The sequence below is a fragment of the Urocitellus parryii genome, chromosome X, assembly GCF_045843805.1.
Source record: "Urocitellus parryii isolate mUroPar1 chromosome X, mUroPar1.hap1, whole genome shotgun sequence".
Taxonomy (NCBI): domain Eukaryota; kingdom Metazoa; phylum Chordata; class Mammalia; order Rodentia; family Sciuridae; genus Urocitellus; species Urocitellus parryii.
In genome coordinates, this window is record NC_135547.1 from 111,542,062 (window position 1) to 111,567,885 (window position 25,824).

The 25,824-nt window shown below is 33.1% G+C and overlaps 1 pseudogene; it reads right to left on the reverse strand.

Moving 5' to 3' along the window:
• Nucleotides 1-259: 259 nt before the first annotated feature.
• Nucleotides 260-20,091, reverse strand: LOC113199314 (large ribosomal subunit protein eL6 pseudogene; annotated as a pseudogene).
• Nucleotides 20,092-25,824: the final 5,733 nt, after the last annotated feature.

Genomic DNA, 25,824 nt, shown 5'->3' on the forward strand with positions numbered 1-25,824 from the left:
ATAATCTGCTCTAATGCCATCCATTTCCCAGCAAATTCCATGATTTTGTCATTTTTTAGTGCTTTCATCTCTTCTTAAGGAAAACAAATGTAACAATAAAATTTCAAAGTTTTATTATAGGCCTTACATAATTAAGAAAAGGAGATATCACTGGTTTATTTTTTAAATGTATTTAATAGTTAAATATTTTCTTGGTAAGAAAACTTAGAATACCAATTTGTGAGGACAAATTTATCTTGTTAAACTGAAAGCAATCACATCAAGCCTTGGAGCTAAGGAATAGCTTTGGTAAAATTTGTGGGCCCACTGATTTCTGGTCAACCTTGAACTGAAACTGTAATATCATTTTTTTTTTTATGTTGAAGATCTCACCTTCCTGAAATCTTGATTTCCACAAATATTTGTTCTTGAAGTAAACATCAGTGAAGTGCTTTGGAATTTTCACACTACTGATATCAATTTTTGTGGAGGTGATAATGATAATTTCCTGGTGTTTTCTAGCCAGTGGAATTTGATTGAGGGACAGAGGTACAGTTATAAGCATTAAACCATGTTCAGCTGCTTTTGGAAAACCACTCTTTTTCCTGTGTGGCACTCAGTGAAGATGACCCAGGATGGTTCCCAGAGTGATGCTAGTTTGTAGTTTTCTCAAAAGCTGATTTATTTTGTTTTGTTTTGTTTTGTTGTTGCTATTGGTTTGTATTTTTTGTTTGTTTGTTTGTTTTTTATTTTGAAATCGCTCAACAGCTTCAGAGATGCACATTTTCATTAGGATAATATCTTGGAGTTTTGCATAGATTAAATACTTAAGTACCACCATTCTTTTCACCATCAACTGGTTTTATGACAGCATCAAGAATATTCTCCTTTTTCTTCGCAATCCTGGATTTAACAGCAGAGTACTTCCTTTTGTACCTAGCCTTTATGGAATACGTAGCAGATTGGGATATATGCCAATTTCTCTGACAAAGATAGAGTTTTAGTTTTCTCTGCAGTAGGACTTCTCTCTCTTGGGCATTTTAGTCTTGAAGTTACTCGTTTTAACTTTGTCACTGATCACCCTCCTGGCTTTAGATTTCTTCTTGTTGGTCATTTTAACCATGATCTTACAAGATGGGAAAGAGTATATCAATTTTTTAACACCTAAATTATCTATGAATCTGACTTGTCCAGAGATTTTACTTGATTACATGACCTTGACTTGTTAAAGAAAATATTTTTGAGCTAACAGTTTTTAAGCAGATATTTTTGTTTTGTTAAAAGGTTAGCACTTTTGACATACTGGCATTTTTCTCAGAATTCTGTGAATATTTATTAGACTTTCAAAACCAGCAGAGCATACCTATTTTATCAGTGATCTTATAATCTAATATATTAATAACATCTCAAAAGTGGGGACATATTTTCACTCACAAATTAGATTTTTTATCAGTTACCAATACAAAAACACAGAAAGAATTTAGTAACTATACAATGATGTGCAAGATTAACTACAGTTGACAAAAAATTGACATTCCTTATTTTAAGTAAATAGTATGTTTTTATAGTGGAAGTAAACTGTGTTCTTGTACAAATACAAAAAGATAAAACCAAGCAAGCAAGCAAAAAAAAACTGGAAAACTTATTTTTTTACAACAAAGAAATGATATCCCCATCTCCACCTGTAAGGGATTATCAAATGGTTAGAAAATAAAATCAAATTTTAAAAATAATGGAATTGGCAGTTTTTACTTCCACTTATGGATGATAACTTAGTGAAAATTTGCAAACCAGATAAGGAACCAAACCTTGTGAAACCCGAGAAATATATACAAGAATACAGAATCAGAAAAAAAAAAAAAAAAACAAGGAACCAGGAGTCACTAAGAGTAATAATTTTCAAGAACTTAAGAAAAGATATGTCTGAGATTAAATAAACCATAGAGGGCATTTCTCAAGGAATCCAAGTTTAATTGCCTTTGTAGTGGAACTTCCAAACTGTCAAAGGATAATTTTCAAAAGGTCACAGCATGAATCTCAAAGAAATATGAAGTGAGTGTATGCTAAATGCCTAATTAGCATATTAATGAAGGAACCAACAAAATGATAAGTATGGTTACATAGCTCATTGTCATATACATTCTGTTCTATGACTTTGCTAAACTTGATTGATAGTATTAGTAGTTGTTTTCCTGACTAAAATTGTTATAATTAATTGATTATTGATAATTATTGTAGTTTATAAGAAAGTAATTGTAATAACACAATTATAATAATGTAATTGTGATAATGTAAATCATGATGTTGTATTTTTATTCTTAGTTATATGTAAATTAGGATTCATTTTGACATAATTATAAAAGCATGGAATGTAATTTGCTCCAATTTAGTCCCTAGTACTTCCCATTTCCTCCCCGCCTTCCTCACAGTTCCCTTCCCTCTACTCTCAATCTTTCTGCTATTTAATTTTAGGGTTTTTTTTTTAAATTAGTGCCTTATAGATATACATAAACATGAGATTCACTGTGATATATTTGTATATGTACACAGCAAAGTTAAGTCAGTTTCATTCCACTGTTCTTCCCTTACAATGTCCACCCCACCCCCATCACCTTCCTCTATTCAACTAATTTTCTTTTTCAATTTTGATGAATTCACCCCTCATTTTATTCTTTTCTTTTCTTATTTTGGGCTAACTTCTGTGTATCAGAGAAAACATTTGATCTTTGAATTTCTGAGTCTGGCTTATTTCACTTAGTATGATGGTCTTTTGCTCCATCCATTTACCACTAGATGACATAATTTCTTCTTTATAAATGAATAACACTCCATTGTGTATATATGCTGCATTTTATTCATCCATTTCTCTGTTGAAAGGCACCCAGATTGGTTTCATAGCATGGCTGTTGTGAATTTTGCTGCTATAAACATTGATGCTGTTGTATCCCTATAGTATGCTGATTTTGAATATATACTGAGGAGTAGGGTAGCTGGGTCATGTGGTGATTCTATTCATAGTATTTTTGATGAATCGCCATACTGATTTTCATAGTGGTTGTACTAATTCACAGTCCCACAAACAATGTGTGATGTACCTTATCCACCATATTCATGCCAACAGTTATTTGTATTCTTGAAAATTGCCATCGTGACTGGAGTAAAATGAAATCTCAATGTAGTTTTGATTGGTATTCCCAAGATTGCTAGAGTTATTGAACATTTTTTCATATATTAATTAGACACTTGTATTTCTTATTTAGAGAAGTATTTAATAATTTTGCTCATTTGTTATTTGGGTTATTGGGTTTTTTATATTAAGTTTTTTAAAATTCTTTATATTCTGGATATTAACACCCTATTTGAAGAGCAGGTGGCAATGATCTCCAATTCTGTAGGCCCTTTCTTTACATTCTTGTTTACTTTATTGTGCAGGAGATTTTTAATTTGATGTCATCTAATTTATTGTATTTTTATGTATTTTTTGCATTTTAGGAATCTTATTAAAGAAGTTTATGTCTGTGCCAATGTGTTAGGCATATATTACCTTCTAGCAGGTGCAGAGTTTTTGCCTAATTCCTACATTTTTTTATCCAATTTGAGTTGCTTTTTGTGCAGGGTTAGAAATACGGGTCAAGTTTCATTCTTCTATATATGGATTTCCAGTTTTCCCAGCACCATATGTTGGAGAGGCTATTTTTTCTCCAACGTGTATGTTTTTGGCATCTATATCTAGTATCAGGTGACAGTATTTATGTGGGTTTGTCTGTCTTCTATTCTTTTCCACTGATTTTCATTGTCTGTTTTGGTGCCAGTACCATGCTGTTTTCATTTACTATAGCTCTGTAGTATAATTTGAGGTTTAGCATTATGTTGCTTCCAGCATCACTTTTCTTGCTCAGTATTATTTTGGCTAATCTGGGTCTCTTATTCTTCCAAATGAATTTTACAAATTTTTTCTAGTTCTGTGAAGAATGTTATTGGTATTTTGATGGGGATTGCATTGCATCTGTGTAGTGATTTTGGTAATATGATAATATTAATTCTGCCTATCCAAGAATATGGAAGGTCTTTCCATCTTCTAAGGTCTTTAATTTCTTTCTTCAGTGTTCTATAGTTTTCATTTTAGAGGTCCTTCTCCTCCTTTGCTAGTGTTATAGCATATTATTTTTTTTAGGTAATAGTGAATGGTATAGTTTCCCTAATTTATTTTTCAGCAAATTTATTATTGCAGTGTAGGGAAGGGATTGATTTATGTATGTTAATCTTGTAACATACTACTTCATACTACTTTACTAAATTTATTTATAACCTCTACAATTCTTCTCTTTATTTGTTTCTTTTTTTGTGAGTGTGTGTTCTAAATATAGGATCATGTCATGAGCAAACAGAGATAATTTGCGTTCTTTATTTCCTATTTGTATCCCTTTCATTTCCTTTTCTTGCCAGATTGCTCTGACTAGACTTTCAAGGCCTATGTTAAGTAGGAGTGGTGAGAGAGAGAGAGAGAGAGAGAGAGAGAGAGAGAGAGAGAGAGAGAGAGAGAGAGAGGGCATCCTTGTCTTGTTCCTGTTTAAAGAGAAAATGCTTTTAGTTTTTCTCTGTTTAACATGATATTGGCCTTGGGTTTGTCACATATAGCCTTTACATTGCTGTCTTAAGTTCCATCTATCCCGACTTCCTCTGGTGTTTAAACATGAATGTGTGCTAGATATTGTGATTTTTTTCCTACATCTATTGAGATGAGCATGTGATTCTTGTCCTTAAGTCTATTTATGTGGTAAATTTCATTTATTGACTTGCATATGTTGAACCATCTTTGTATTCCTAAGATGAAACACATTTGATCATGGTGAACTATCTTGTCAATGTGTTTTTAAATGCAGTTTGCCAGTATTTTAGTAAATATTTTTATATCTTTGTTCACCTATGATATTAGCCTGAATTTTTCTTTCTTTGATGTGTCGCTGTCTGGTTTTGGTATCAGTGTGGTCCTGGATTCATAGAATGAGTTCAGCAGTGTTCCCTCCTCTTCTATTTCAGGTGATAATTTGAGGAGGATTGGCATTAATTTTTCTTTAAAGGTATGGTAGAAATTGGTTGAAAATCCATCCAGTCCTGGGCTTTTCTTTGTTGGGAAGTTTTTGATACCTGCTTTATTTTCATTACTTGATATTGATCTGTTTAATTTTTCTACATTCTCCTGGTTCATTTTGAGTAGGTCACATGTCTCTAGAAATTTTTCAATATATTCAAGATTTTCTAGTTTATTGGAATATAAATTTTCAAAATAGTTTCTAATGATCCTCTAGATTTCAGTAGTGTCTGTGGTGATATCCCTTTTTTAATATCTTCTTTCATTAATTTCAGTCTTCTCCCTCTTTCTTTGATTAGTTTGGCTAAGGTTTTATCAATCTTGCTTATCCTTTGAAAGAACCAACTCTTTGTTTCACTGATTATAGCTGATTTTAATAATTCCCTGACTTCTGCTAATTTGGTTATTTGCTTTGTTCTTCTTTTTCAAAACCTAGAGGTATAATGATTGATTATTTATTTTGTATCCTTTCATTTTTAAAATGTAGGAACTCGTTGCTACAAATTTCCCTCTTAGAACTGCCTTTATACTTTCTCAGATTAAAAAAAAACATATTTTAGATGTAGATAGACACAGTACCTTTATTTTATTCATTTACTTTTATGTGGTGTTGAGGATCAAACCCAGTGCCTCACATGTTCTAAGTGAGCAATCTACCACTGAGCCACAAGCCTAGCCCCTTCTCAGATGTTTTGATATATTATGTCACTGTTCTCCTTTGTTTCTAATTTTTTATTTCTCCTCTGATTTTTTCTGCTATCCATTTGTCATTCAAAAGTATATTATTTATTCTCCAGATGTTAGAGTGATTTCATTTTTTATCTTATCATTTATCTCTAATTTTATTCCATTATGATCAGATATGATGCAAGGAATTATCTTTATTTTTTGTAATTGCTGAGACTTGCTTTGTTACCTAAAAAAATGATCTATTTTAGAAAATATTCCATGTGCTGCAGAGAAGAAAGTAAATTCGTTGATTAATGAAATATTCTATAGGTGTCTGGTACCTTCATTTGATTAATAATATCTTTTTAGTTCTGAAGAATCTTTACTCGGTTTATGTCTGGATGATCTGTCTAGTGATGAGAGGTGTGTTACTATATTGTGATCTTTTTGATTTTTAATATCAAGAAGGGTTTGTTTTATGTTTGTGGATGCACCATTGTTTGAAGCATAAATATTTACAATCATATTATTTTTGTTGGATGATTCCATTAATCAATACAATGTGAACTTCTTTTTCTCTTCTGATTAATTTTGGCTTGAATTTCAGTTTGACTGATATGAATAGCTAACCCTGTTTGCTTTCCAGTATGGTTTTCAAGGTAAATCTTTTACCAATGTTTCACTTTTAGTCTGTGGATGTCTTTGTCTGTGATGTGAGTCTCTTGCAAACAACATATTGTTGAGTCTTTTTTTAAAATCCAGACGATCAATTTATGTATTTTGATTGAAGAATTTAAACCATTTATATTCACTGTTATCACAGAGAGATGATTTTTATTTCCTGCCATTTTGATTTATTTATACTGTTTAAATCAGACTTGATTCTCTTTTAATTGACTATTCTTCTAGTTCAATTTATCCCTATGCTAGTTTTTATTTTTCATTTCTTCTGCATGAAATATTTTGTTGAATATGTTTTGTAGTGGATATGAATTATTTTAGTTTCTTTTTATCATGGAAAGTTCTTCTTTCATCTTCAACTCTGAAGGATAATTTGCCAAGTATAGTAATCTTGGTTGGTACCCATTTTCTTTCAGTGCTTGGTATATATTATTTAAAGCCCATATGGCTTTTAAGGTCTGGGTTGAGAAATCAGTAGAAATCTAAATTTGTTTACCTCTAAATATTACCTACTATTTTTTATCTTGCAGATATTTGGAGTTCAATATGCATCTTGCATTTGAATTTCCATCTCATTCCTAAGATTTGTAAATGTTTCTAATATTATATCATTGAAAAGGTTGTGCATTCCTTTAGTTTGTATTTTGGAGCCTTCATCTACCCCCAAAGATTCTTAAATTCACTCTCTTGATTTTATCCCAGATTTTTTAATATTCTGGTCATAGTCTCTTAACATCTTTATCGTCACCTTTGTTTTCAAGACTAAGTATTTTGTCCTCAAGACCTAAAAATTTTTCTTCAAAATGGTCTAATCTATTGGTGATGCTGTATTGAATTTTTAACTTGTTTATTGTTTCTTTCATTTCCAGGATTTTTGTTTGGTTCTTTTCAGAATCTCTATCTCTTTATTGAAGTGATCTTTTACTTCTTGTATTTTTTCTCTAATTTTGCTCCTTACATCATCTTTTATCTTGTTGAACATTTTAACTATGAACTTGAAATTCTTTCTCTGACATTTATTTCATTCTGGTGTCTATGGAATCAGTTGTTAAAGTGTTATAGGCTATTTGGGGTGGTTTATTCCCTTGATTTTTTCATATTGCTTGTATGTCTACCCATATATTGGGATGATTATCATTTATTCTTTTATGCAAGGGACTCTTTTGTGAGCTTATTTCTCTTAAGAAATATCTAATTACTGATACTTTAACTTATTGTGTGGCCTCTACCATTCTCAGCATCAGCACTACAGCGCAAGAAGCTACTGAACCCTATTTACAATCATCACTTCAGAGCAGTGATGTACTATTTGACCTTATGAAAAATGCAAAACTTGTTGATATCCTTCTCCACAGTTCCTCTAATCCAGATATAAAGTGTTGGCTATAATATATTTGTTGTTCTATATAACCTTATCCCTTTTCCTAACCATTTTAAGCCCAAGTGTAATGTTACCCAAATATTAAGAGTCACAGGAATACTAACTTTCCCATGGCTTCTTTATATAGGATAGCACTATTTCACAAGTAGTCAAGCCCAAATCTGTGCATATGTATATAAAAATAAATTTATATACATGTAGGATTTTCATATAAAATGAGGTTGTCTATTTAAAGCAGTAAGAAATAATATATTTTAGAAATTTTGAAATTTGCATTATGACATATACCAGAATAAATTCCAAAAATGTAAAAAAGTAAATAATAAAATATTGAAAGAAACCAATAAAAGGTCTATTTTCCTCATCCTAGTGAAAGTTTTTCTATGTATAACACAAATTCCAGAATATATCAAGCGAAAAAATGTGTTATATTTCACCACATAAGATCTAAATACATACTACAGTTAGAGCAGCCTTTTTCATGCTGCTATGCAGCCCAATTATGAACTCAGAAAGGAAACAGACACAAAAACATTACATGACAATTTACTGGAGCCCTATCCCCTAGATAGTGAAAAGTGGAATAGATTTGGCCTCTCTAGCTTGCTAGACATGACTATGATATTCAAGAAACTGCAACAATACAGAAACAAACTTTGATTAAAAAAATATGGCTGTAATCGGTACACAATCTTGGGGTACCATTTCCCTCTTGGAGAGAGTCTAGAGTTCACACTTTCCCTTGATTCAGTTCACATATACTGTGTAAAGTTCTCACACATATTGCTTTTTCCCCTTTCCCCACTTAAATGTTGAATAATTATGAGTGATGCTGACGTCTATGTTAAATGAGGTAGATCAAACATGTTTCTATGAATAATAATGATATCTGAAAGGAAATATCCTTGACTTGACCATCTAGTAATACTTGATTTTCCTCACTGAGGGACCCTGAAGTTGTGTGGCTTCACAAAGTAATTCAGGATAAGAGAAATATTAGTCAGACAAGAAAAGTTCTATGACCACTAACATTTTATGCCATTTTAGATTCTGTAAAAGGTGTCACCATCTCTTAATGATAGCCTTCTCAAAAATAAAAGTGAGTTATTTCTGTGCCATCATCACTAAACATCTTTACTTTTAACAACATGTGTAAGCATAATCAAAATAAAAGTGGATGACATAAGTAATAGTTCATCCTCCATGTATATGAAAAATCAGAAAAGAACAATTTATTAGTATTTTAGTGCCTTTAAAGAAATAATAAAATTCTCTTAAAACCAAATGTTATCAAAATGCAAAAAAAAAGTCAAGTTGAGAGTATGTCCTAGAAAACAGCATTAAAAAAATCAACTGTATAAGACATATATATAAAATACAGAGTACCTGATCAAGAGCTACAATAGCTAGTAACAATTTCTCTAGAAAGGGAAGTCAAAAAATTAGAGAGGAGATACTAGAAAAAATGTTCCTTTAGTAGAAAAAGAAAATATCTTCACAACAAAATGACTTATTGATTACTAATATAAAAAAAGAAAATAAAAGAAAAAAAGAAACTGGGCTAATGTTGTGGCTCAGTGGTAGAGTGCTTTGCCTAACATGCATGAGGCACTGGGTTTGATCCTCAGCACCACATAAAAATAAAATAAAGAAATTATGTCCACCTACAACTAAAAAATAATATAAAAAATAGAAACAAGGAAAGACCTACATGTAAATATCTCATGACTTCATAACAAAAATGTTAAAAAGTTACTAACAATTTCTTAATTATTAATGAATTTACTTGTTTATTTATGTGTGCTAGGAATCAAACCCAGGACCTCCCACATGTTATTCAAGTGCTTTCCCACTGAACTTTCCCTAGACCCAATTAATACTTTTAAGGGCAAAAAGAAGATATGCTACTTTTCATAGGCAATACTGAATGCTAGGATATCTTGGAACAGGGTTTTAAAAACTCTCATATAAACATTTAGAATCAAAAATACTTTAACCAAGAAAACAAATTTATTTTCCAACATGAAATGAATCAAGTAGTTTGCTTCTAAAACATGTTTTCTGGTAATTTACTCTAGGTTATACTTAAGCAAAATGAGGATAAAACAAAACAAAACAAAAAAAGGCATGGGATGTAGAAAATATCAAATGTGTCACTTAAAAGGAGATTGAGAAATTCCCTTTTTAATTTTTTTTGGTTATTTATTTATATGTGGTGCTGAGAATCAAACTCAGTACCTCACACATACTAGGCAAGTGCTCTGCCACTAAGCCATAACCCCAGCCCCATGAAATTCCCTTTTAATATATGAACTAAGAGTAAAATATACAGTTTTTTGAAGCATGGGGTCAAAGAACTCTAGATAAAGTATCTTTGTGGAAAAATGAAACACTACCAGGAAAGTAGTATAATTTATAGAGTAGAATCACACAATAAAAAGAATCCATTAATTCAGTCAATATATATTCTTGAGCACTGACCTTATTTCTATAGGCACCAAATTAACAATAGTGTGTATGTATACACACAGGCACATTGATGCACTTGCATGCACACAGATTAAGGGAAAGATCCTGTTCCAAGGAATGTTTCTAGAGTTAGAAGATAAAATGTTAGAATACACACACACACACACACACAAAAAAAAAATACACCATACACACATTATTAGAAAAGATATGATTGGGAAAAAAAGCATGATGTGACGATAGAATGGTAGTCACTATTATTTTCTATAGATTAAGTTGTACATGTGTTCATGTACAATGATTTAATTTACAAATAGCTTTTGTGTATATTATCTCATCTGAAACTTTCAGTCTTAAGAACATGTAAGGGAACTGTGCAGCTGAAATGGGGAGAATAACAGGAAGCACTGGACAAGAAGAAAGTAGAGACCTAAAAAGACATCATGGGGGACCTTAAAGCTTTAATAAAGACTGCATTTGACTCTGAGTGACACAGAAGACAATTGTATGACTTGATGGGATCACTTTTTTATGTAAAAAAAGTGTTAGGGATAAAGAATGGAAAAATGAAAACCAGTGAAGGGACTATTATAATAATTCAGAGGAAAGATGATGATTATTTGGAATAGGATTTTAACAATGGAAATGACAAGAGGGAGTCAAATTCGTGATATGATTACAAGGTATGGCTCACAGGAGCTTTGACTAGATTGGATGTATATGAGAGTAAAAGAGAAGAGTCAAGATTGACAGTGAAGTATTTGGCACAAGGAACTGGAACAACAGAGTTTCTACTTTTAGGGATGAGAAGAGTGAAGAAAGAACAGGTTTGAGGAACAGGAAGCAAGTATGTGTCAGATATACAAGGCTGAATTTGATGAGAGATGTTTGGAATGGAATTGTATTTTTCCTCAATAAAAAATAAAAATAATTATAAAATTTCAGAAGAAAATAAAACATTGTCACAAGGCAGACATATTCCAAGTATGTAGAAAATTAAATGAAATAACACTTTAAGAATTTGGGGAATGTAAGATTATATCTACAAACACACACATGTAATCTTATTTATATATAATCTTGAATATATATAATATTTAATATACATAATCTTCAAATATACATATGTGTGTGTTTGTGTATATATGTCTTTATTAATGTATTATTTTACTTCAAATAGCTAATGGTCAATACATTGAATTCAAAAGAAAAAATTATAATCTTAGCACACTACTTGATTGGTCAATAAACATTATTTACACATAGCATTTGCATTGTGTTTTATTTGCAGTGGATTTATTTTTATGTTGTGTAAATTTACAGGCAAGGCAAAGAAATTTATGATTGTGGTTGAAGAACAAAATGTAGGATTTAAAATCTTCTCAAGTGTGAAAGTAAATTTGTAAGTGACAGATGGTAGGAGATGAGAGAGCAAAGGATGTGGAGAATATATGAAGGTACTGATATTCTCATTCTATGCAAAGAAATCAAAATGTGTATGTAACTTTTATAGACTAACAAACTGAATTATGAAGTTATTGATTAATATTAAAGTGTTACCCAACAAAAGAACATGTTATGGCCATAAACTTTTTGACACAGATGAATTTAGGTAATGGGATTACTTAAAAGTTTGAATGTCCTATTGAGAAGTTAATAGATTTTGTTCTAAAGTTAATCAGGATATAGATTTATAAGCATGTTATTTTAATTTTGCAAATTACTTCAATAGATGTTATATTGGAGGCTTAACATGGGCTAAAGAGAATTGATAAATGAGATTTTCTAAGTCTTTTCAGCAAGAGCCTTGCTGTGTTAATTGATCATAGTATTGATGTAAATATTTAAGAATTTATTTAAAAATATAAAAGCCTTTGCTAAATAATAGGAAGAAAAAAGTAAGTTTAAAAACATAGAAGAAATTCTAAAAATGTCACCTTGCAACACACAAATATCTAGTCCCTCCCATATATAAATATTTCCTTGAACTCTTAAGATTTATTTCATTTCACATACATTTAATAATCTAAACAAGCTGTTTTAGTGCATTGGGCTGTCAGAAATTATAGGCTACAAACTTTCACCAATTGTCATTATAAAATAATAAGGTAATACTATATTTGATATAAAGCCTTATAAAAATAGAAATAATCTTATAACCCTAAGTACTTGAAAATGTTAAATGCTATGCTGACATTGATATTGTCCTTTTCAGCATGATAAGAAGATGAGGTTGTACAATGTTTACATTCCTGTAATTATAGAGCAAGGGCAGTGTTCATGCTGTTCACTTTGAGCCATGTAGAGCAAAATTAAGCTCTGCATACTCTGGTCATTGTTATCATGCTTAAAATTGTTCTCCTATATTTAATTTTAATAAATTAAAACAAATATTTCTAAGATAGGTAATTTATTATATTTTAACCAAAAGGCTTATAATCCTCTAACCACTTAATGAAAACATTGACTAGTTCCATGTAATTAATTTCCCCAAATACTAAGATGAATTTTGTTGAACAGAGAGCAATATTTTCTATTTAGACATTCCCTCTTTCTACTGCTTCAATAACCCGATCAGTCAGAGCTACCTCTGACACTTCTGAATTAAATTTAACATGAAATTTAACTTCTTCCTTACCTTCATGAAGATGGTGTTCTGGATTTTTGCTTCCCTTACCTCCATGTAGATGATTTATTCTTACATGCCAGCAACATGGAAACTGGTTTCTTGGACATATTTTCTTTTATATCTAACACAGGAAGTAAGAAATGGGAACTCTTTCATTAGGAGACCCATTATTAATAATTTCAACTTTTGTTTATTGGTGATATCATGATGGTTAAGATAATAAATGGCCTCATTCTTCAGTTGAAATTTCTTCAACCTAAAGAGAAACACTTGGCCAAACAGGATAAAAGAATGTAAAACATTACATTAACCTTAAACATTAGTGCAAAGTGTATAAACATGTATATTACCCCAAAATTCTGCTGGATTTCTTAGTTACACCATGAGATTATTTTTATATCATAACTTTGAAAATAAAATTTACTACTCTTTTATTTTATTTTATTTTAAATATTTTTTTAGTTGTAGATGGACACAATACCTTTATTTTATTTATTTTTATGTGGTATTGGGATCAAACCCAGTGCCTCACACATGCTCAGCTAACTCTCTACTCCAGCCCTACTGCTCTTTTAAAAGCAATTTTATTCACATAGAGTTAAATTGAAATATCCACATTTGTAGCTCTTACTTTGACTAAGATTCATTTCACATACATTTAATAATTTAAATAATCTAAAGCCACATTCCATTAACTCCTTTATTTTTTTATTTTTTAATTGGTTTTCCAAAACATTACAAAGCTCATGATATATCATCTTTCATACATTTGACTCAAGTGGGTTATGAACTCCCATTTTTACCCCAAATACAGATTGCAGAATCACATCGGTTACACATCCACATTTTTACATAATGCCATATTAGTAACTGTTGTATTCTGCTACCTTTCCTATCCCCTACTATCCCCCCTCCCCTCCCCTCCCATCTTCCCTCTCTACCTCCTCTGCTGTTGTTCAATTCTCTCCCTTGTTCCCCCACCCTTTCCCCTCACAACTTCTTCTATGTAATTTTGTGTAACATTGAGGGTCTCCTACCATTTCCATATGCTTTCCCTTCTCTCTCCCTTTCTCTCCCCCCACTCGTCTCTGTTTAATGTTAAACTTTTCCTCATGCTCTTACTCCCTGTTCTGTTCTTAGTTGCTCTCTTTATATCAAAGAATACATTTGGCATTTGTTTTTTAGGGATTGGTTAGCTTCGCTTAGCATAATCTGCTCTAATGCCATCCATTTCCCTGCAAATTCTATGATTTTGTCATTTTTTAGTGCTGCGTAATACTCCATTGTGTATAGATGCCACTTTTTTTTAATCCATTCGTCTATTGAAGGGCATCTAGGTTGGTTCCACAGTCTAGCTATTGTGAATTGTGCCACTATGATCATTGATGTGGCAGTATCCCTATAGTACGCTCTTTTAAGATCCTCAGGGAATAGTCCGAGAAGGGCGATAGCTGGGTCAAATGGTGGATCCATTCCCAGCTTTCCCAGGAATCTCCATACTGCTTTCCAAATTGGCCTCACCAATTTGTAGTCCCACCAGAAGTGTACAAGTGTACCCTTTTCCACACATCCTCACCAACACTTATTGTTGTTTGACTTCAGAATGGCTGCCAATCTTACTGGAGTGAGATGGTATCTTAGGGTGGTTTTGATTTGCATTTCTCTGACTGCTAGAGATGGTGAACATTTTTTCAAGTACTTGTTGATTGATTGTATGTCCTCCTCTGTGAAGTGTCTGTTCAGGTCCTTGGCCCATTTGTTGATTGGGTTATTTGCTATCTTATTGTCTAATTTTTTGAGTTCTTTGTATATTCTGGATATTAGGGCTCTATCTGAAGTGTGAGGGGTAAAAATTTGTTCCCAGGATGTAGGCTCTCTATTGACCTCTCTTATTGTTTCTCTTGCTGAGAAAAAACTTTTTAGTTTAAGTAAGTCCCATTTGTTTATTCTTGTTATTAACTCTTGGGCTATGGGCGTCCTATTAAGGAATTTGGAGCCTGACCCCACAGTATGTAGATCGTAGCCAACTTTTTCTTCTATCAGACGCATAGTCTCTGATTTGATATCTAGCTCCTTGATCCATTTTGAGTTAACTTTTGTGCATGGCGAGAGAAAGGGATTCAGTTTCATTTTGTTGCATACGGATTTCCAATTTTCCCAGCACCATTTGTTGAAGATGCTATCCTTCCTCCATTGCATGCTTTTAGCCCCTTTATCAAATATGAGAAAGTTGTAATTTTGTGGGTTGGTCTCTGTGTCCTCTATTCTGTACCATTGGTCCACCTGCCTGTTTTGGTACCAGTACCATGCTGTTTTTGTTACTATTGCTCTGTAATATAGTTTGAAATCTGGTATCGCTATACCTCCAGATTCACACTTCCTGCTTAGAATTGCTTTTGCTATTCTGGGTCTTTTGTTTTTCCATATGAATTTCATGATTGGTTTATCTATTTCTACAAGAAATGCCGTTGGGATTTTGATTGGCATCGCATTAAACCTGTAGAGAACTTTGGGTAATATCGCCATTTTGATGATGTTAGTTCTGCCTATCCATGAACAGGGTACATTTTTCCATCTTCTAAGATCTTCTTCTATCTCTCTCTTTAGGGTTCTGTAGTTTTCATTGTATAAATCTTTCACCTCTTTTGTTAGGTTGATTCCCAAGTATCTTATTTTCTTTGAGGATATTTTGAATGGAGTGGTTTTCCTCATTTCCATTTCAGAAGTTTTGTTGCTGATATACAGGAATGCCTTTGATTTATGCGTGTTGATTTTATATCCTGCCACTTTGCTGAATTCATTTATTAACTCTAGAGGTTTCTTTGTAGACCCTTTTGGGTCTGTTAAATATATTATCATGTCATCTGCAAATAGCGATAATTTAAGTTCTTCTTTTCCTATTTTTATGCCTTTAATTTCTTTTGTCTGTCTAATTGCTCTGGCTAGTATTTCAAGGACTAAATTGAATAGAAGTGGTGATAGAGGGCATCCCTGTCTTGTTCCAGATTTTAGAGGGAATGCCTTCAGTTTTTCTCCATTTAGGATGATGCTAGCCTGAGGTTTAGCATATATAGCTTTTACAATGTTGAGGTAAGTTCCTGTTATCCCTAGTTTTTCTAACGTTTTGAACATAAAGGGATGCTGTATTTTGTAGAATGCTTTTTCTGCATCTATCGAGATGATCATATGGTTCTTTTCTTTAAGTCTATTGATGTGGTGAATAGCATTTATTGATTTCCGTATATTGAACCAGCCTTGCATCTCAGGGATGAATCCTACTTGATCATGGTGCACAATTTTTTTTTGATATGCTTTTGTATTCGATTCGCCAGGATTTTATTGAGAATTTTTGCATCCAAGTTCATTAGAGATATTGGTCTATAGTTTTCTTTCCTTGAAGTGTCTTTGTCTGGTTTCGGGATCAGGGTGATGTTGGCCTCATAGAATGAATTTGGAAGAGCTCCTTCTTTTTCTATTTCTTGAAATAGCTTGAAAAGTATTGGTATTAATTCTTCTTTGAAGGTTTTGTAAAACTCTGCTGTATACCCATCCGGTCCAGGGCTTTTTTGGTTGGTAGTCTTTTGATGGCTTCTTCAATTTCTTCCTTTGTTATTGGTCTGTTTAAATTGTGTGTGTCTTCCTGACTCAATCTGGGCAGATCGTATGACTTAAGAAATTTATCGATATTTTCACTATCTTATATTTTATTGGAATATAGGGTTTCAAAATACTTTCTAATTATCTTCTGTATTTCTGTAGTATCTGTTGTGATATTGCCTTTTTCATCCCGTATGTTAGTAATTTGAGTTCTCTCTCTTCTTCTCTTCAATAGCATGGCTAAGGGCCTGTCGATCTTATTTATTTTTTCAAAGAACCAACTTTTAGTTTTATCAATTTTTTCAATGGTTTTTTTTGTTTCAATTTCATTGATTTCTGCTCTAATTTTAATTATTTCTTGTCTTCTACTACATTTGCTGTTGTTTTGCTCTTCCTTTTCTAGGTTTTTGAGGTGTAGTGTGAGTTCATTGATTTGTTGATTTTTCTTTTTTTGAGGAAAGGACTCCAAGAAATGAATTTCCCTCTTAAAACTGCTTTCATTGTGTCCCATAGATTCCGGTATATTGTGTCAGTATTGTCATTTGTCTCTAAGAATTTTTTTACCTCCTCCTTTATGTCTTCTGTAACCCATTGATCATTCAGTAACATATTGTTCATTTTCCATGTGATGTAGGATTTTTCCTTCCTTCTTTTATCATTGATTTCCAGTTTCATTCCATTATGATCAGATATGGTGCATGGTATTATCTCCACACCTTTATATTTACTAAGAGTTGCCCTATGGCATAATATATGGTCTATCTTTGAGTAGGATCCATGTGCTGCTGAGAAGAACATGTATCTACTTGATGATGGCTGATATATTCTATATATGTCGGTTAAGTCTAGGTTATTGATTGTGCTATTGAGTTCTATAGTTTCTTTATTCAGCTTTTTTCTAGAGGATCTGTCTAATGGCGAGAGCGGTGTGTTGAAGTCACCCATAATTATTGTGTTGTAGTCTATTTGACCCTTGAACTTGAGGAGAGTTTTTTTTTTTTTTTATGAACGTTGCAGCACCATTGTTTGGTGCATACAAATTGATAATTGTTATGTCTTGTTGGTGGATGGTTCCTTTTAACAGTATATAGTGTCCTTCTTTATCCCTTTTGATTAACTTAGGTTTGAAGTTGATTTTATTCGATATGAGTATGGCCACTCCTGCTTGCTTCCAAGGGCGATGTGAGTGGTATGATTTTTCCCAACCTTTCACCTCCAGCCTGTGTATGTCTTTTCCTATCATATGAGTCTCCTGAAGGCAGCATATTGTTGGATTTGTTTGTTTGATCCAGGTTACTTGCCTATGTCTCTTGATTGATGAGTTTAGGCCATTAACATTTAAGGTTACAATTGAAATATGGTTTGTACTTCCAGTTATGCTTCTTTATTTATTTATTTTAGTTTGGCTAGTTTTTACTTTTTGGTTATTTTCCTCCCCCTTTATTGAGATATCTCCCGCTGTTAGTTTTGGGCACTATTTTTCAATTCCTCTTCTTGTAGTATTTTGCTCAAAATGCTTTGCAGTGCTGGTTTTCTGGCTGTGAATTCTTTTAGCTTTTGTTTATCGTGAAATATTTTAATTTCATTGTCAAATCTGAAGCTTAATTTTGCTGGATACAGTATTCTTGGTTGGAATCCATTATTTTTCAGCGTTTGAAATACATTGTTCCAGGATCTTCTCGCTTTCAAAGTCTGTGATGAAAAATCAGTCGTTAACTTAATTGGTTTACCCCTGAATGTAATCTGCCTCTTTTGTCTCATAGCTTTTAATATTCACTCCTTGTTCTGTATGTTGGCTATCTTTATAATTATATGTCTTGGAGTTGGTCTATTATGGTTTTGAATGTTTGCGGTCCTGTAGGCTTCCAGGATTTGGCAATCCATTCCATCTTTCATCTCTGGAAGTTTTCTAGAATTATTTCATTTAATAGGTTGTCCATTCCTTTATTTTGAATCTCTATGCCTTCTTCTATCCCAATGACTCTCAAATTTGGTTTTTTTATGACATCCCATGTCTCTTGAATAGATTGCTCGTGAGATTTAAGCATCTTTTCTGTGTTGACTATATTCTTTTCAAGTTGATAAACTTTGTCTTCATTATCTGATGTTCTGAATTCTACTTGATCTAGTCTATTTGTAATATTCTTGTTTGAGTTTTTAATTTGGTTTATAGTTTCCTGCATTTCTAGGTTTACTGTTTGATTTTTTTATTTTAAGATCTCTATCTCCTGGTAAAGTTCTTTCTTTGCCATTTGAATTTGTTTGTTTAATTCGTTTTCAAAATATATTCATTGCTTGGACTTGCTGTCTCATGTCTTCTCTAATATTCCTTTTCATCTGAGTTAGGTATGCCTTGAGTTCTTTCCCTATCCATGTTTCTGATGCTTCTAGGTCCTCTGTAGATTTAAGTTGTCCTGCATTGTTTGTACTCCTTTTTTCCCTTGTTTTTTCATGATGTTCACGTTACTTTCCAACTCTATTTGATTGCTGTGTTTCTGCTCTCTTCTATAGATTTGTTTTGGTTTTGTATATCTCTGTTGTCTCTCCTTTGTGTTGGTAGACTATGCCTGCTTAAGTGGATTCCGCTGGGAAGGATTTCCGACGGCCGAGCTCCAGTGACGTCACCTCTCTGCTATGGCAGGCCCCAGGCTCCTTGCCGGGGTGTCCGAATGGGGGGGTGGGACTGGACTGTCTCTGGTTGGTTTCAGCTCCTGGTCACCGGCGGGTGGGCAGACTCCAGCCGCCCAGTCGCACGGGCCTGGCCTCTAGTCCCCTGGTTTCTCCTGGTAGTCCTGGTTTCTCCTGCTAGACCAGATTTCCCCTGAGTGATGCCTCTCGACAGTTCAAACTGTACTCTGGGCCTGCCGTTTGCTGGGTGTGGAGGTGGCTATTGGGAACCCCGGCACTCTATTGTTTTGATTTTTTCCGCTTGCCCCTTCCCCAGTGCTGGCTAGACAGGTTTCGTTTTTGCTGCTGATGGGAGGGGGAGTTGAAGGTCAGGTGTCTCTAGCTTTCCCCGCATCTTTATGTAGGCTCCCTCTGATAATCCCTCCCCCAGAAAGACTAGGAGGGATTTTATGCGAATTCCCCGCTGTATGGGAGATGAGCTGAGTAATACACACCTGTTTTATTGTTGCAATCTGTCGGAGACTGGCGGTGGTTACGTGAGCTCTCCAAGATGATGGCCGCTGGTTTCCTTGGTGGAGTTTCAGTTGTGGGGGATAGAACTGTACCGCTTCCTTCCCGTCTGAAATCCCGAACTCAGCCCGGGGCTCAGTGAGGGCTCAGCCGGCAGGATTCCACAGAACCCATAATGTTTCTCTCTGCTTGCTGGTCGCTTCTTGGTGGCGCCCTGCCGTGTGTAGCCACGGGGCGGGCAGCACGGATCAGTGAGCCTGGATCTCCAGTCGCACAGTTGGCTCGTGTTTGAGACTCAATTACCTGACCTCGGTGCTGGAAATCCTTCCTCTAGGTTTCGGTGCACCCCCATTTTGCTGTAAATTCCTTACAAGATAGTTTTTTGTCGTTTGAACTTGTTATTCACCTGCGCAGTGGCGCGGTACACAGGGTGTGATGCACTCTATTTGCTGCCATCTTCTAACTCCTTTATTTTTAAGGTGAAATTGCTTTTCTATGACTACCATGTTGAACAGATCAAACTTTCTCTTCTGGTTATTTGTATATTTTAATATTTTTATTCTGTTGATTACTTTTTCATTTCTGATCAGATTCCTCCCTTTTTTTTGGATATTAGAAATCTAGTTCATCTCTGGAACCTAGTTCATCTCTCTCACTAGAACCCAACTGGTCTGATAGGCAAGTATTGCCCAAATGTGCAAAATTCTTTATGGAAATAGCACGTCTTTATGACTTGGTTTTTAACTACACTGTGGTAATGTTTAGCAAAATGATTATATATTTGATATAGTTATCAAAGTTAGCTAGATCTTTTTTAAAAAGAAATTGTGGGATAGTGTGGAAAATAACATGGCTTTTTGGAGGAGGTATATATTCATATTTTTCCATAGCTCCTTAAATGAAATGTGATTAACACACATGTAGAATTGGTGCATGCTGCTTTCCCTATGATATCTCACCTAAACACCACTCTTTAGATTTGGATGTTTTCTATATGTTAAGGACATTCCAAAGGAATTTTAAAGGGCCAGAATTAAAAATCATCATCTTCCCTTCAAGGAAACTGCTACATTTAATAAAACATTATTCAAACTCTTAGCTCATCCTTTTAATATGCCCTCTGCTCTGTGTTACTAGAACCACAATGACCTCTGTTTCTCATTTTACTATATTAACACACTAAACATGGAACCCCAAAATGCTACTTTATGATTACAGAAGGAAGTTTTAATTATATTCTATGCCTTATAATCGTCATGATAGGTCTTGGCTTTGCCAAAAGGGTTGAAATAAAAGTGAGCCATTATTTTAAAAGATAGTTAATACTGTACTGGGATTGTGGCTCAGTGGTAGAGCACTTGTCTAGTGTGTGTAAGGCACTGGGTTTAATCCTCAGCTCTGCATATAAATAAATTAAAAAAATAAAGATCCATCAACAACTGATAAAAATATTTTAAAAATAATTAATATCACTATTCATTTTTTTCTGACTAATTTCAAATACCTCTTCCTCCTAAAAGCCTAATTGGAAATTATATAGCCTTTCTAGATTTCTCAACTGTCCTATTTCTTTTTCTAGGACATATGTTACACTCTATATTATTGTTATAGTTTATAATCATCACATTTCTTACTATGGGATTAAGTTGTTTGATAATAGGAATTATTCCTTACTCATTATGTACAACAATCAAATCTATTTTGTTAGATGAATGTTGAAGTAAACTTAAAGTTCCACTTCCCTTCTCAACCTTATTAAAGTACCTATGCATTTTATGTGTAACTTAACCAATGTATCAGCTGAAAAAATGCTAGTATTGTCTACGTTCAGTGTAATTCTTCAACTCACCCAGTAAAAACTATAGACCAATGTAAGAATTATAATTAGTTTATTAGTTCATGTTAATCTATTAATTATAATCTACTATAAGTAGCTATTGAAATGCAATTCTTTTTTTTTTCTTGGCTAAATATTTCTATTGTATTTAAACAGTCTATTTACTGTCATGTTCCTGTTTTCACTTTCTCTTGCTTAGCCAGCCATGAGTTCTACATATCTTCCTCATAAGGTCTTCTGTGCTCTCCTTGCCCAACTCACAGTTCCTCTGATCATGAAGGCTCCTCCAGGAGTGTATACAAAGATGGGTATTATAGAGCTCCATATGATCCACCATATGTTGCATGCACAAGTAAGTTCATGTTGTGAAAGGGCTGAAATGCGATCTTAAAGTTTATACATATATGTAGCAATGTGAAAATGTATCAATGTGAATTTTATGTAAAATTCCTTAGCTTATCTCTCACATTAGAATGTGTTAAAAGTTATCTATGACAATTCAAATTTGTATTTTTCTTTGTTATTTTTTTATAAAATTTTATATGTAAGTATATGACCATAAAGTACTATAAGATTCAAAGTAATCTAATACAAATCTAATACATCTTGTACAAATCACTGTGAGATCGCCAATGTTCGTAAATCTATTGTTATTTGAGTATTTAAAATTAACTGTTCTTCAACCTCTGATATAATTACATTTTAGTAAAATGGCAAAGCAAGGATCAACTCAAACTTTAGATTCACTGCCTATTCATGACCTGAATTTGATATTTCATTTCTTCCAATATAAAATTTAAGTAGAAAAACTTTCTTAAATAACATTTATCCAAAATGTAAAACACAACTCAAGACAATTCAGAATGTTAAATACAATATGGAATCAGCATGATTTATACCAATTTTACTTATTAAACCATTTATTCAATGGAAAATACATATTTCAGGCTATCAACATGCTATGCACAGTTGTTGCATTCATTGAGACCATAGCCCAGCAGGAAACATAGATACTGAATAAGTAATAACAAATAAGATAAAGATTAATGAAGGAGTTTTGTACATTAATTATAGATATAAATGAGCATGGGTTACCTTTTGTATTATATTAAAACATGTTGAAGACATTTATGGATTTAAGCATTTCATGAAACATCTTGTGACTAGTTAGATGATAAATATACATAAAATGAACAAAGAAATTAATATATAAGCCTAGCATCCATGTTGGGTGCCTAAAGTAAATAATGGAATATGAGAAATGTAATGCAAAGAATTTTACATAAGGACTAGATTATATATTCTCAAATTTTATTAGAAACTCTAAGAACAAAACAGGTTTTCACATAGAGTGCAGGACTTAGAATAGATCTAAGAAGACTTTTCAAAGAGTGGCAGTCATTAAATATTATAATTGATTTCCAAATGAAGTTGTCAAATCCTTTTCACATGTCTTTGAAAATAAGATAGGGGTTTCATCTGTTCAGGATGCTTTAATTGTCTCTACATTATGCCAAAACATCTGCTAGTTTCAGTCAATAGTAAAAACTCTGCACTGTCAATTCAAAGAATAAAATCAGATCAATCATTTTTTGGCATCATGTAGCTCAAACAAACCTGCTGACTGACATTTTTATTTCTCTTCAAATTATTCTAGCTTAATGTAAACTCAAAACTCTTATAGTTTTTGCTTGGAAAAAGTTGAAATGAGAAAATGACAATGTTGATATTTAAATTAAAATGTTATTGCTAGAACTCAAGAAGTTGCAATAAAATTCAAAGGTAAGTATATTTTACATAGTTTCCTATATACTCATTATAAATAGCTACATTTAGGGGAAAAATCATTGGAAATAATTGCCGTAACACTAATATTAAGGATAATGAGGAAGAAATTGCCTTTTGAAAATTTCCAGCTAAAATAACAGCTTGGCTGATGCTTGATGAATACCTATTGGATAGAATAATTGGCTGGTTGCTTTATATGTTGAGACACTGATCTGAGATGTGGTAAATAGTAGTATAATTCATCTGTCAATTCAGTATGCTAAAGACAATTCCTTTTTTTCAGTTTTTAGAGATATTGTGCTATTTTTCCTATTTTGATTAAAATATGGGTAAATTTCTATTTCTATTAATTCAGATTTGAGAGTTAAAAATTGTGTCAATGTGAAATGCCAAGTTAGAGTCAGCATACCAAGAAATAGCAAAGGCAGAAGGAAGAATGAGATTCAATAAACAGCCAATCGTAAAGCCATGTTACTGTACTATTCCTAGGGTGTCAGCCATCACATCAAGTTGGTCCCCACTCCATGGAGTAGGGGATCAATCCTGGGGTTACTCAAGCACTTCCATGATGCTCAAGATTTAGTGATTGCACTTGTTCATTTCCAGAAATTCTGTCTGGTCCTTTTTCAAATCTTATAGTCTGTTATTTTGTTGTTTCTTTTAGCTTGCTCAATTAACTCAAATGTCTGGGCTGCTAGCCACTCCATTTGTTGAAATTGCTGACTTCTGCATGATGACTTATTTGTCTTGTATCTTGAAATTTTCTTTAAGTTCAAGCTCATTCCAGTAGAATTTACTCTCTTGTGGGATTCTTGAATGATCTTCTGTGTGGAAGGGCTCTCCAGAGAAGAGTCACATTTGCTTATTCTGGGACCCTAAGGTAGTCTGGATACATCTTCAGATGATTCATAGGAATAAACTAGGTGTGGGATACCCAGGGACTCTTTGTGCTATCTTCTTAAGATTGTTGTAAATCTGAAACTTCTAAAAATATAGTCTGTTTATTAAACATTAGGGGTAAGGATGAAATAGATAACAGAACTATTATGTGCTGTAAGCAATTTGAATGTATTTGGACCGTATTTGGGAGCCTCTGAAAGACTGAGTTGTAAATGTTTGCTTTGAAAGCCCCATGAAGGCTCAGGTCAACAAGAGACTTAGGTCAGAAGAGACCAGGTGGAGGCCTGCACCAGGCAGTAGTGGTTCTGAATGGGGGGCAGGAGTCAAGACAGTAACCAATGGAGTTAACAGCACTGAATCCCTGAATCAGTCAGGGCAGTAGACCAAAGAGGAGAGAAGTCTATCATGAGGGGATTCAAGTTGAAAATTGAAATATTGGAAATGTTTACAGTAGGAAAACAATTTTAATCCTAATTCAATTTTGGTCAGGGAATTTTCCAGTGAGAAGGAGAAACTGAATAATAATGGTATATGGGGAAGGAAATTACCATTTACTACATGCTCTACTCAAGTTTTTGTTTATTTTTTTTCTTAGGAAATGAATATTTATAGTGAACACAATTATATGCAGTAGTAAACCTTTATAAAAGTTTCCTTGAGAAGATAATACTTAGGCTAAATGCTTTACATTTCTTTCTTAGTTGTTACATCTATGAGATCATTAAGTTAAGAAGAGGTCAGTGGTTCTAAAAGTATTTTAAAACAACTGCTAAGTCAAGGTATTACTAGTAGCAATAACACTTAAGTCTCAAAAACTTAAAAAGTTGTAAATAATATTAAAAGATTGTTAATTATTCACATAAAATTCAAAATGATTTTTCCACACCTGTGAGCAATTCTACCCTAAATAATACTTTGGAATGCATGCTTTTTCTATTTTATGGCACCGCCATTTTTAGAGATGTCTTAGAAGTTATTATTATGTTCTTTTTTTTCAATCAGTGGGGGAACAAAGGATACACTGGATGATGAATGGTGTTTCTTAAAGGCCAAGATTGAAAGGGACATTTTAATTCCACTCACATTCTATTTTTAAGAACTTAGTCATATAGTCACACCTGCTTCTTGGTCATATATGTGAAATATATTCTAACTGTATGCCCAAAAATAAAAGTTGACTTTCGAGGGAAGCTACTCAAACTGTGAAACACTCTTCTAGTTATTAAATATCCTATGATGAGAATACTCCCAAAAGAGAATACCCCAAATCTCATCCAGTCATTGCATCTAATTAAAATCTAGTATTTTCAGGAGATGAGCAGTAGCTATTGTCAAGTCTGCATATGGCTCCTCTTCATCTGTAAAATCTATTAATTGGGAAGACAAGTTTATCATTTTAGTAGACAGAATACTACTCCACCCTGTCTCTACTCCTTCTTCTTCGGGGACATCCTATACTAAGCTCCAGAACCAATTTATATATTAGGTTACATGGTAATGGAAAATTAAGTTTGCAGAAATTAAATTATGTTTCTGATTAGCTGACTTTTAGATAACTATTATAGATTATCTGAGGGAACCCAATGTAATCATGATGGTCATTGAGAGTGGAAGAGGAGCCAGAAGTGTTCTCTGAGAGAAAGAGATGTAATGATGAAATGAGG